Raw genomic sequence first — 12,082 nt, 5'->3', positions numbered from 1 at the left:
AATAGGGAAAGGGCGTGCAAGGTTACTAATGCTGCGGGGAGAAATAAAAGGAAAGAGAGAGAGAGGGATGCTTTCTCTTTCTCGCGAGAAAGAGAGCAAGAGAATAAGAAGAAGCGTGATCGAAGGCCCCCGAGATGCAAGAAAAGGGTAGGTGTAATAACTTTCGGATCGGAGAGAAAGAAAATGGCGCTCTGTACATAGATTCGAAAGTAGAAGACGATAGAGGAAATCAAGGGTTGCGGGAAGAAATGTGATTGAAGGCCTCGGGAAAAAGGTTTCATCGAGAAGTGCTGTATGGATTCGAAGAAAAGATACTATTAATATTTAAAGGGAAAAAAGGGCCTGCGAGATGGAACGACAGTGGATTAAACGAAGAAAGTGAACGAGATTGCGCGGGCCCGGAGAGAAAGGAGGGTCGTATAGTGACCAATGAAGGGGGCGAAGAAAATGATGAGGTACAAAAGCTGGCGGGAAAGACGAAGTGGTGAAAAACATGGCTGACCTGGATTCGGGAAATGGAGCGTCGCTCGGGTTCGGAACACGGAAACAATGAATTTTAAAGTGTACAAAATCAGCCGGAAAATTTACTGCCTCGTCGGACGCGGAAGAGAGAACACGACTGTGTAAACCGAGAGTAGACGGGAGAGAGCATGGAAAGTTTTCTCTCGAGGATTGTTCAAAATTGGAGGGTGAAAGTGTAGAAACAGAAGAAACCGAGAGTGGAGAAAAATAAAACAAAACGGCTTCCGAGACAGTGGCCGTTGCAGGAAAGAACAAGAAGTAGATCACGCAGTTGAAGAAAGCCCGGCTAAAAACCAACAAAAAGAGCCGATAGAAAATTCACAGAGGAAGCGCAGATGGCGTTCGAGACGAGAGTTGAAGGGGTGGAAAAAGTCGACGAAGAAGAGGGAAAGAGAAAGAGGTGAAACAGCGGAGCTTACGAGAAAGAAAAGAAAAAGGCGATACAGAGACGGAGAAAGGGGCGCGCGCGCGAGGGAGAAAATGGTCCGAGATGGAGAAAAAAGAGAGGAAAGAGAGAAATAAAATGGCGGTGGGTAAGCAAGGTTTCTGGCAGGATAAGAGAGCAAAGTGGCGGAGTTCAGTAGCTCGTTCCAGCCCGTATCGCCGGGTTTAACATAAAAGAAAACGGCCTTAACTGCGTCGAACGACCCTCTCAGCCCGGAAGGTGGCCCGGGAATTTCGAAACAATTTCGAACGGAACACCGGCCCGGCTAAACAATCGCCGGAGACGAGGACTGCGCCATACCCCCGGCCCTTCGAATTCATTTTAATCCGCAGGAAACCCGCGAGAATGGCCCGCGGAGACAACCAAAGCTGTCCAGGATGAGCTGCGACTGCAGTTACCCTCGATCGGCCATCGTCCAAATAAAATCCGTCCGCGGATACAGCTGAATTCGCTAAATCTGTTACACTTGAATTTTCACCACTCGTCCCCACTCTTTCCCTACCATGAAAGAAAACAAAACTAGGGGAAAGGAGACAGACTGCAAAGAGGTGCCCCGTGAACGATGATCGGGCAACAAAAGAGTTTCAAATTCGGTCATTTTTGTGTTACCTTATCAATTATAGTACCAGTGGATTCTACAGATTTTTCTGATTAAAACGAGTCCAAACACGACATAGATCGGACCAGTTTTATAGAAAATGTAAATAACATGATTAAGAACATAGTTGCTATGTATGAAGTCTATAAACGTAGACCGATTTATGTCGTGTTTGGACTCGTTTTAATCGGGAGAATCTCAGCAATCCAATCGTACAACGTACGAAGAAGTACGAGAAAAATTACTGAATTTGAAATTTTTTTTATTGACCGTGTATTTTTTTACACTCGCGGCACGTGCTGCATACGGATTGTCAGAACTGTTTGCACGTGGAACGTTTTCGGGCAACAAAGAATTCAGACATGAATGGTTCACATAATCGAGGTTCTGTATTCTCTTACGTCATTTATCTCGAGTCGGTTCCTCGGAGAGAAACCCTCTACCGCAAGAATTGTCCTTCCGGATCCCAAACTTTGCGAATTTAAGTGAAGCACTACCCGTAACACGCACCCCGATGAATTATGCGTTACAGCGACTAATTGGCTCGACTCGCGTTACTCCCGAACTAGTTTTAGTAATTCGATCGTCGACGATTATGCTTTGCGAATCGATTTGGCCGATGTTTCCGAGCACGAGGATTTTTGAGTTCCGCTAATCGGCCGGAATTGCAACGGGATGCACCACTACGCGACAGAAGTACACGCTAATTGGACGGCTTTGAGAATTAACTCGCTCGCAGGACTTGCGCAGATTATCTTAGGTACGCTAATTTTAGGGATCGGTAATTATTTTACGATTACCGGGAACGTGGACGGGACCTTTCGGTTGGCGCGCGTAGTTTCGATAAAAGGCTCGGCAAATTTTGCACAACTTGATAATTTTGCATTACCGGTATGATGATGTGGTTTATGCATCTGCATGACGCGTCAGCGCAATTTATCGTGGGCTATGCACCCACGAAGGCGTGGGCGGCGAGCTATCCTTGACACCTTGAGCAACGCTAATGGGAATATCCATCAAGGTCAAACGCTGTCTTCTAATGTACTACAACCTGGACGATACTTTCAGTCCTCTCGTTCGCAGAATGTTGCGTGAAAGATTATTATCTCATCGTAAAATTTTATTATTACTAGATTTTATGCATCTGCGATAACGGTGAGTAGAGTAAAAGCAAAACGATACAAACGTTTGAAGAATTTGAGTAAAATTAAAATTGGGAAATCAAGAAGGCAAATCCCCCTGCCTCCGTCGACATTTAATTTTCAAGGCAACGCGCTAACGAATAACACCAAGAAACTTTTAGCTTTCGGTGGCGGGAATAAATAACGATTACAGTTAAAAACGTCGGATAACCAGCAGATACGCCTAACACCACCTTAATCTACATTTGCGAATACATCGCGGAAGTTTCTTCGGGAGGGAAACAAGTTCGCGAAAATTGCTTCTTGTTGCCTACGCCCACCGCCATTTGGAAAACGCATGATGGTAGCGCGAAACTTCCAGCCCGGCTGATTCCCCGCCGATATTAGGGAATAATGGAAGTTAGTTTCAAGTCCGGTGAAGATTGGCGAAAATTTCAGAAAATTCCGGACTGCCACCGCAAAAGGGGAGGAGAGGGTGGGCGGGAAAGGGTGGAGAGGCTGTTGTATTTCGCATAATCGTAAACACGGGGCCAAAGGGGGTGGAGGGGGTTCACTGGAAAGCAAACTTCTATCGTAGCATCAATCCTGATAACGCGTTTAAGCTCGGCTTAATCTGGATTGTTATTTCTTTCGCTGGTTATTACGGAAACGCGAGGGTGGTTTGAGGGTGTTTTCGGTGGATCGGGGAGATTCCCCCACCCTGCGATGGTATGCGATGGGAGGTTTTAGCACTTTATGGATATTTAGAGTGTAGGAGGGACTCGATGTATTTGGAATATCGTTTTATCTGGTGCGCGGTGAACGCTGCTGGCCGTGAAAAATTTATGTATCGACTTTATAAAACAGATGTAACGAGTTAGGCGAAGGAGAACAAATTGTGAGGCCACGTTCAACGCGGAAAATCAATTTTTGGTATAAATAGATTCTTCCTTGCGTTCGGAGAACTTCCTGTGCGATTACTCAATCGAGTTTGCGCAAAACCGAAGGAAAATATGCTCGAGCGTTGGAGTATTTAGAAAATCATATTCGCGAAAAAATTAAGTACCCGTACAATTAAAAATGACTGAACGGGAGACCGGGGCTATATGTTACGATTTTGAAGAAATATATAAAATGACGCAGAAATAGTATAGACATAAGATTCAAACCTGAAAATTAGAATATTGCAATATTGTTTTTTATATTTTTTCATTTATTTGTCGTTGGGCGAAGCAGAACTTTTTGCCCCGTTATGGAGCAAGTTGTTTGTGCATTGGGGCAAGATGTTACTAAAGAATAAAATTTGCGAATAACTGAATAAAGAAAGTATTGAATACTAAAATTATTAGATACCGGAAGAATCGAGTTCTAAAATGAAAGTCACAAAAGAGCTGACTACCAAAATTATTGAACGATAAAAGAGTTGAGTACTAAAATTGTTGAATAACGAAAGAACCGAGTACTCACTCGAGTAATTGAGTGAGCGAGTGATTGACAATTTGAGAAATTTGATGCTCAAAGAATCAACTGATTGGGGAATATAGTCTCTGAAAAATTAAATCATCAAGGAATCGAATACCCGTAGAATCGAGAATTGAATATTCCACGGATCGCGTGCATGAAGAAATAAAAGTCGAAGGAAATTAAACAAAGGGACAGTCAAGTACTCAGAGCGTCCACGTGCTCACGGAGTTCGATACTCGGAGAATTATGTGCTGCAGCAGCGGCGTCTGTACGACGCACAGTAGGGTATTTGGCCCGAAAAGCCGGAAAAAATTATTTAAGCGTTATATATAGGCTCAATGCCATAATGTAGTAGGTCGTTGAATTCGTCTTAACATCAGCTGTAACATTATGAAATCAAAAATATATCTTAACAGTTAAAAAATTTAATTGATCCTCAATTTTGATAAAAAAAAAATTTTTTCCGAAATTTTATGTATTGAAATTTGTAGACATCTGAATACTGTTAATCTTTTGTTCGAACCTTTTTTTCCTCAGATTATCGGAAACCCTTGAAAAATCGTGGCGATTGTGGAGAACGTGCACCGAAAAGCGGGAAAAAGTATTTTTACACGTAAATTATGTTAAAATGATGTAAATTATTATTTTAATACAAAATATGAAGATCACGAAATGTTTTAATAAGTAGATATGTATTTTAAGAATATTTTTAAATTATTACCATTAATTTTCATCAGAAAATATAGTCGAAGTGTCTTCCTCAGATGACACACACATAATAATACACTGACTAAAAGAAAAGGAACGGTACTTAAACATACACTAAACTAATGCACATAATACTAATAATAATAAAAATATAAAACGAGTTAAAGTCTCGCGGAGGCCCAACGAAGCCGAACGTATAGGCGTACGTAAAACACTTCTAAACGCTAATACTAAATTATCTATAAAACGTCAATCCGGACAAATCCGGAACCAAACTTTATTAGCTTGGAATCACAAATCTCTACCGAATATAATGAGACCAAGAAGACCATCGGGACTCACTCAGAACCATAATAAAATCGTTAATGAAGTCTTATAATTGTAAAAATAATTTCTGAATTATTGATCGTATACAAATATTAATAACTTTATAAATAAGTATAATAAAAAAATTAAAACAGTCTGAAAGTGTAGTCCATACTTACCTAAAAGATATCCATAATGCAAAAAATTACACAGCTTTTTTAAAGCATGTAAAAATCACTCATAAATGTACGATATGTTATAGCATGATTGGAAAGGCAATACAAGTCATAGAATCTCTCGACTTTCGATTAAGTTTAGAGATTCATAAACTTACAAATGAATAAAAAGAATTTAGTACATTGTTCTCCACACATTCAACAACTTCGAGCAATAAAAAAAATTACAGTTTACGTTAAATTTTTGAAATTGACTTTTTTCCGGCTTTTCGGGCCAAATACTCCACTGTGCGACGTCTGAAATGTACGCGGAACCGTTCCGTTAAAAGAACACCGGCCTACCTAATAATAAATGAATGTAAAGAGGGAATTCATGAGGACGCAACTTTCGCTTTAATATGACATTCATGGATACTTCGCGATTCCGTCGAGCAGTCCTCACAGAAGGGAAAGAAAAAATGATCTCGCCGTTTCATTACTGTTACCCGTGCAATGATCCCGGCGATGTATAATGAAATTTACGAGTCATAAATTTCTGAAGTAACGACATCGTTCGACGAGTCTAGTCGGTGCGGTTCGAACCTCTAAACGACGACGAACCGGGCTCAATAGAGCAAATCAACGATCTAAACCATCATTGATAGCGATGGATGCAGACGAGATCAACGAGAGCATCGGGTCCAAATCGAGTAAACACTGTGACACAGTTATGAACTATTCTGAAAACCGTGACATCCTCGTATCAGTTCCCCTTTAACACTGGGAACGCTCCATCTTTCGGGGCCACTGTTCTAACAGACTCAATTGATCTATGACTTCTCGGAATGATCCGGCCCGCGGATACACTGGCTTTTATCGTAAGTGCGTTCAGATTTACCCGTTAATCTCCCGTTATTAAACAGCATGATTTATTATCTAATCGGTGACCCCGATGTATTCGAGACCGAAACTGCATAGTTTTCGAGCGAAATGCACCGAACGCAATATTTCGCCTCTGTGAGCTACAGAGATAGCTAAACTATGACAAATAACTAGTCAGTTCATTGACAACAAACTGGCTACTGAAACGACACTTCAAAAAATCCTACAAAATTAAACTAGTTCACTGGGTTGTAGCATACATTCACATTATTCTTTCCATTCATTGACAAAATCGTTAATCATAACTAGGATTTCTCTAACCACTTTAGTCACTATTTCTTATTTACTTTGGTTCATTCCATAGCCACATTCATACGGACTAACCTCATTCTTCTGGTTTCAACTCTTTCAGAACATACGCTGTTAAAAGAATATATAACTCAGGTAATTATGATTGATTTTACTTTTAAAAAATCACGCGTCTACCTCGAGTACCAATAAATATGTGTGCAGAATCCCAATGCGAAAGGTTCAGTAGTTTTTCTGAAAAAAATTCCTGAAGAACAGCCTCAAAGAATATATAGCTCAGGTAATTTTGATTATTTTCACTATAAAAATCACGGGTCTACTTCAAGTATCAGTAAATATGTGTGCAAAAGGTCCAGTAGTTTTGTCTGAAAAAAATTCGACGACGACCTCAAACAATCTATAACTTATGTAATTTTGATTACTTTAACTTTAAAAAATTCACGGGTCTGCTTCGAGTATCAATGAATATGTGTGCAAAATTCCAGTGTAGAAGGTTCGATAGTATGTGCGAAAAAAATTCCCGAAGACCGGTATCGAAAACCAGCATATCCCTTTAAGCGATATCGAATGGTATCAGTGGAGGACTGTACGGAGAGATGTTATTTGCGCAAAAAGGATACGCATGGACAATTAAATTCAGTTCTCGGCGTGCAATGGCAATGCTGACAGTCGCGCAACGCGGTAGGAAGAAAAAGGTTTCCAGGGAGCCGTGGGTTCAGCGAGCTCTCGGTGGCAGGTCCAGACACTGTTTTGAAAGAAAGCAAGCGAGAGACGTTATCATCATCCCAGGGTCCGGGGCAGACGGGATATAAAAAGACGAAGGGGAAAGCGGCAACGGCGTCGGCAGAGCGGCAGTGAAGTTTCGGAGTAAAAGCGGGTTCTTCAATCGCGTTCGCGGGAGTCAACGACACCGTGCCGAGGAACGTTCCCCCGGCCTTAATAGGATGACGCTTACTCAAAACTTCTCATGATATAAGAATCTAATTATCTGCAGGCCGGCCGGACATAAATTTCGCGCGTGAAGAACTTCGTCGAGTTTCGAGGGGAATCGGGAAACGTAATGACCTTCCCGAGATAACTCAAAAACTTGGCCGAGAACTCGGTCCACGGCTGATGAACAATCGAAGAATAGGCGAGATGACGGGAATTCGAGAGGATCAAAAATGGATTCGGCCAGAGAGAGAGAGAGAGAGAGTGGCGAGTTTTCCGGCCAGGTATTCGGTGAATTGAAATATTGACAATGGGCCAACTGAATAATTATCGGAAAGAAAAATCGGAAGGGGGCATGACGGGCGAGGAGCATCGACAAACTGAATTAGATAACGGGCCAATCGGGAAACTGTCGAAAAATCAATTGGGGGGAATTGAGAGCAAAAACGTCGAGCAGCTGAGAATTGTATAACCGGCGAATTGGCTTATAAAGTTAAATAATCGATAGACTGCACACGTGCAGAATTGAGCTTGTGAAGAATTGTATCCTGAAAGTGAGTACCCGAAATGCGAGTCGCAACCGTAGAATAAATGGGTTATTTCATCCCCTACCCAGTAGCACTCCAAACCAGGTTAAAAATAAAAACATACTAACAAATAGATATACATTTGAATCTCCACGATCAGCCTAGTCCTCCCTTGCAGTGTAGCCTCATGTTGCCATACTATAGAACATTTAGAAAATAACAACGTTCAAAATGACTGACTACAGAAACGATTGCTGCCCTACTTGGAAAATCAGTCTTCGAAAATACGAGTGCACGAAAAATGGAGTGCTCGCAAAATTGAATGACTGGAAAAAGCCGAGTACTTGCCAAAAGTTGACTACTTGGAAAAAGTTGAGTATTTGAAAAAATCTGAATATTTGGAAAAAGCTGAGTGCTCGGGAGAATCGAGTGTTTGGAAAATTGAGTGCTTGATAAAATTGAGTGGTTGTAAGGAGTATTTGAAAAGAACGAGTACTCAAAGAGCCGAAAACGAGTGCTCGCAATGAAAAGCCACGAGACGAAAATTCAAAATCGAGTACACGTCACGATGGTCGAAAACGTAGAACCCGTTTCGGTTTCGCAGAAATTCGCGAAAGTTCCGTGAAGTTCGAAAACACAAAAGTTCCATCGGCTTGTCAGTCGAGGCACGTGTGGCTGGTACGGTAATACGTGTGCCAGGAAATTCCTCCGAAAAACGTGTTTACGGGTAAGGGCTCGACAAGCAGAGTCCTAGAGGGCATCGAAAATACATCATCCGCCTCTGCATGGCACAACATTCGCTACAGCTCCATATTTTAAGACGCGTCACGGAAAGCGCATAAAAACGCGCGGGGCAAGTATACTGCAGAGTGCAACCGCGTGTTCCTCTGCCCCCTGTTGAACGCTTCACGTTATATCACCGGCATGGACGCCGGGGGACGAGCTCGGTGAAATACGTGGGACGTATTCTCTGGTGTGACGCTGGCCGATATGACACAACGCAATTGCAACGCCAGCTGTCACCGGCATTTATTAAGTCACAGTTCGCTACGAGCCGACCGAGCCCTGAATTTCTTTCAGACTACAGACGTACGTGTCAACGACCCTTGAAAAATTACGACTACATATCGGCACGCGTCCGTAACACAGACCCCCCGTCAGCGATCATTGCGATTCTATGGAGTCTACAGAACAGTACGGAGCCCGACAAGCGTGTTTGCGTCCGACATTAATTAGCTCTCAATAGCCTGCGAAAAGAGCTCGCGACACTTGACCCTGTTTATCTTCTCCGTTCACCGGAACCCAGCCTGTGTAGCAGGCACGTTGTTTGCATGCACTCATAAACATTTTACCATTAGTGAATCTATCCTGCTAGATAAATTACAGAAAGTTCCAGCAAGAGTTCAACGAAAATCGAACACCAAGTGGTTCATGTTTCGCGCTGAAAGATACAATATTAAAAAGTCCAGCGATAACACGTGAAAACTAAGACGCTGACTCACCGGGTGTTTCTGCCGATCCGATCCTCCTATCGCGTTGCACAGTCCCACTGATAGTATTCGACGTACGGTTATATCAATTAGCCGACGCAACAATAAATTCCACTGTCAGGCACAAGAGAACACCGACTGAGAACCACGCGGTTCGACGAACAGACCGAAAACAACGATGAACCGATCCACGAACTGAACGGCACGAGATCCGACAGCCGACTGACTTCACACGGATGCTGCGGCAAGCGTGTTGCCACGCGTCCCCTGCCGCACACTGCGCTCATCCCCACCACCGCAACGCTCGCCTCGGTCCTCGTCGCTCCTCCTCGGCGCCGGCTCGTGTCCTCTCGCTTCACGCTTCTCGTTTCTGCACGTGGGAGCAGCGGTCGAGTCCGAACCGGCTTGAACTTCGTCAAAAACGAATGTATACGAAGTTAGCTGCGTGCCGACAGTCGCGTTAGGTGGGTGGCGGTTCGAGAAGTTTTGCATTTCTGCTGTTTTTCTGCTGATAAAGTGTGCGAGTCTGGGCTTCGAGTGACAAATATTGTGTGCGTCGAGTTTGACAGATTTGGCGGCGAGCTGTTTGCGGTAAACGTGAGTATGAAACGATTTAACACTAAACCTACCGCGCGCGGTCGAATGACCGTTTTTGAAATTTCGTTTAGAATTTCTTGTATAGAATGTTACTGTGTCGCCATGTAACTTATTGACCTTTTCTATAATATACATACAACCCATTTTTCAATATTCACGACTTTCTTTATTGTTTACTTCCCGAAAAAAATTTCATAGCATGTCTTTCTACAGGGTGCGGCGCAAATTAGTCCCCACGATTTTTCAGCCCCTTCGGGTGGTCGGACAGAAAAGAGTTTCGTACCAAAGTTAATCAGTATTTAACCGACAAGAAATTGCAATTTTTAAAATGAAAAAAGATAGATTTTCAACAAAAAAATCAAGGTCGCTGTCATATCTTTTAATGGAACTGGGTATTTTTAATTTCATAATATTGTAGGCGATGTCGAAACGAATTCAACGACCTGCTGTTCGATGACTTTCAGATGACCTTGAAAGAAAATTTACTATTAGCGTACCGGTTCATTGTTACAACGTATCTCACAATTTCATGTAATGAACTAACAGATCTTGCGACACAAACGTTGAGGAAATGAGCATTCACAATGTTTACGTTTATTTGTTTACCTCTAAACGCGAGGCGTTGCTATTAAGTACCGTCGAAATATTTCAAATATTCTGGCAATTGATTCATGGCGATATTGTCTTTCAAGGTGATATTATCTTTCAAGGTCATCTGAAAGTCATTGTATAGCAGGTCGTTGAATTCGTTTCGACGTCGCCTACAATATTATGAAGTTAAAAATACCCAATTCCATTAAAAGATACGACAGCGACCTTGATTTCTTGTTGAAAATCGATTTCTTTTTAAATTGAAAATATTGCAATTTCTTGTGTCGGTTAAATACTGATTAACTTTGGTACGAAACATTTTTCTGTTCGACCATCCGAAGGGGCAGAAAAAGGGGACTAATTGTATATTAAGATACATATTTCTTTTTGAAGCGGTCATTTGACCGCTCATGGTAGGATTAGGTATACATGAAATGTCGGTAAGTTTAGTGTTAACCTCTTTTAGATCTGTCATTTGTATCTGTTTTATTGAGATTTATTTGTGCCGTGCTGTTTTGGTATGGTAATGTGAATTGGATGGGAATTTATATTTTCAACGCTGAACCTACCGCGGCTAAATTGACCTTTCCAAACTTCTGCGTATAATTTCGTACCTACATGATCACATCGCTATTGATCTTTATGACTTTTCTTAATGTATACAATGTATCTCTCAGTATGTGTGTCTTTCTCGTTTTATTTTCTCTTCCAAGAAATATACGTAGCCTGTCCTGCCTACCGTGGCCGGTCAACTTGACCGCTCGAGATAGTATGGTATTTACTCTTCTAAACCTAAACAATCCATCTACAAGAAACGTTGTTCTCAATGTGGCAACTCAATACGAGCGAGCCGCCATATTGCATGAAACGCTATCAAGTTACACGCGTGCCTGGTTGATAATACTGTTTCATCAGTATTGCAGTATTTTTTATATAATTGAAATTCTATAAAAATATATTTGTATCGTTATTTTACGGAAATTGTTCATCTACTAATTCATTCAGCAACAAATTGATTATTGTCTACGTTTAATTATATTAACAATAACTTTTTTGATACAAGAAGTGTCGGTAGGTTTAGTGTTAACGATGAATGGCGAACATGTGCTAATGTTAATCTGTTTTATAAAGTAGTTAAGAGTTGGGAGTTAGTGTAGCTAAGAAAGCATTGTTAATGCTGTATACTTAAATAGTTGCAGCAAAAGAAATTAGTTAAACGTGCAGAGCTACAGAACTACAGAATTCAAGTAAAAAGATTGCAAGTATGTATGGTAAGGGACCGAATCACTATGCCTATATCAATTATATTTATTTTTAAAGTATAATGAATATTAGAAAAAGAGAAATATACCTAAATGTATAATTTCAGGAATACATTTAAAGGGATTCAGTGGAGGAATATATTTGGTAGTATAATATTTTCAATGAAGCACTTTC

The 12,082-nt window shown here is 41.4% G+C and overlaps 1 protein-coding gene across 3 annotated transcripts in view; it reads right to left on the bottom strand.

The window, feature by feature from the left end:
• Positions 1–9,709, bottom strand: part of LOC143353273 (prolyl 4-hydroxylase subunit alpha-1-like) — a 252,336-nt gene extending 242,627 nt beyond the window's left edge. Inside the window, exon 1 of one of the 3 annotated variants that reach the window (XR_013082100.1) lies at positions 9,470–9,708. The gene's annotated coding sequence lies outside the window, so the exon portion shown is untranslated. Of the gene's footprint in view, positions 1–9,469 lie in introns of all 3 variants that reach the window. The other 2 variants (XM_076786463.1, XM_076786462.1) reach the window with 2 other exon arrangements.
• Between the last annotated feature and the right edge of the window lie 2,373 nt (positions 9,710–12,082).

This window comes from Halictus rubicundus, chromosome 4 (assembly GCF_050948215.1).
Source record: "Halictus rubicundus isolate RS-2024b chromosome 4, iyHalRubi1_principal, whole genome shotgun sequence".
Taxonomy (NCBI): Eukaryota; Metazoa; Arthropoda; class Insecta; order Hymenoptera; family Halictidae; genus Halictus; species Halictus rubicundus.
The sequence above is the reverse complement of the archived record's forward strand: the minus strand, read 5'-3'. Positions and strand labels throughout refer to the sequence as shown.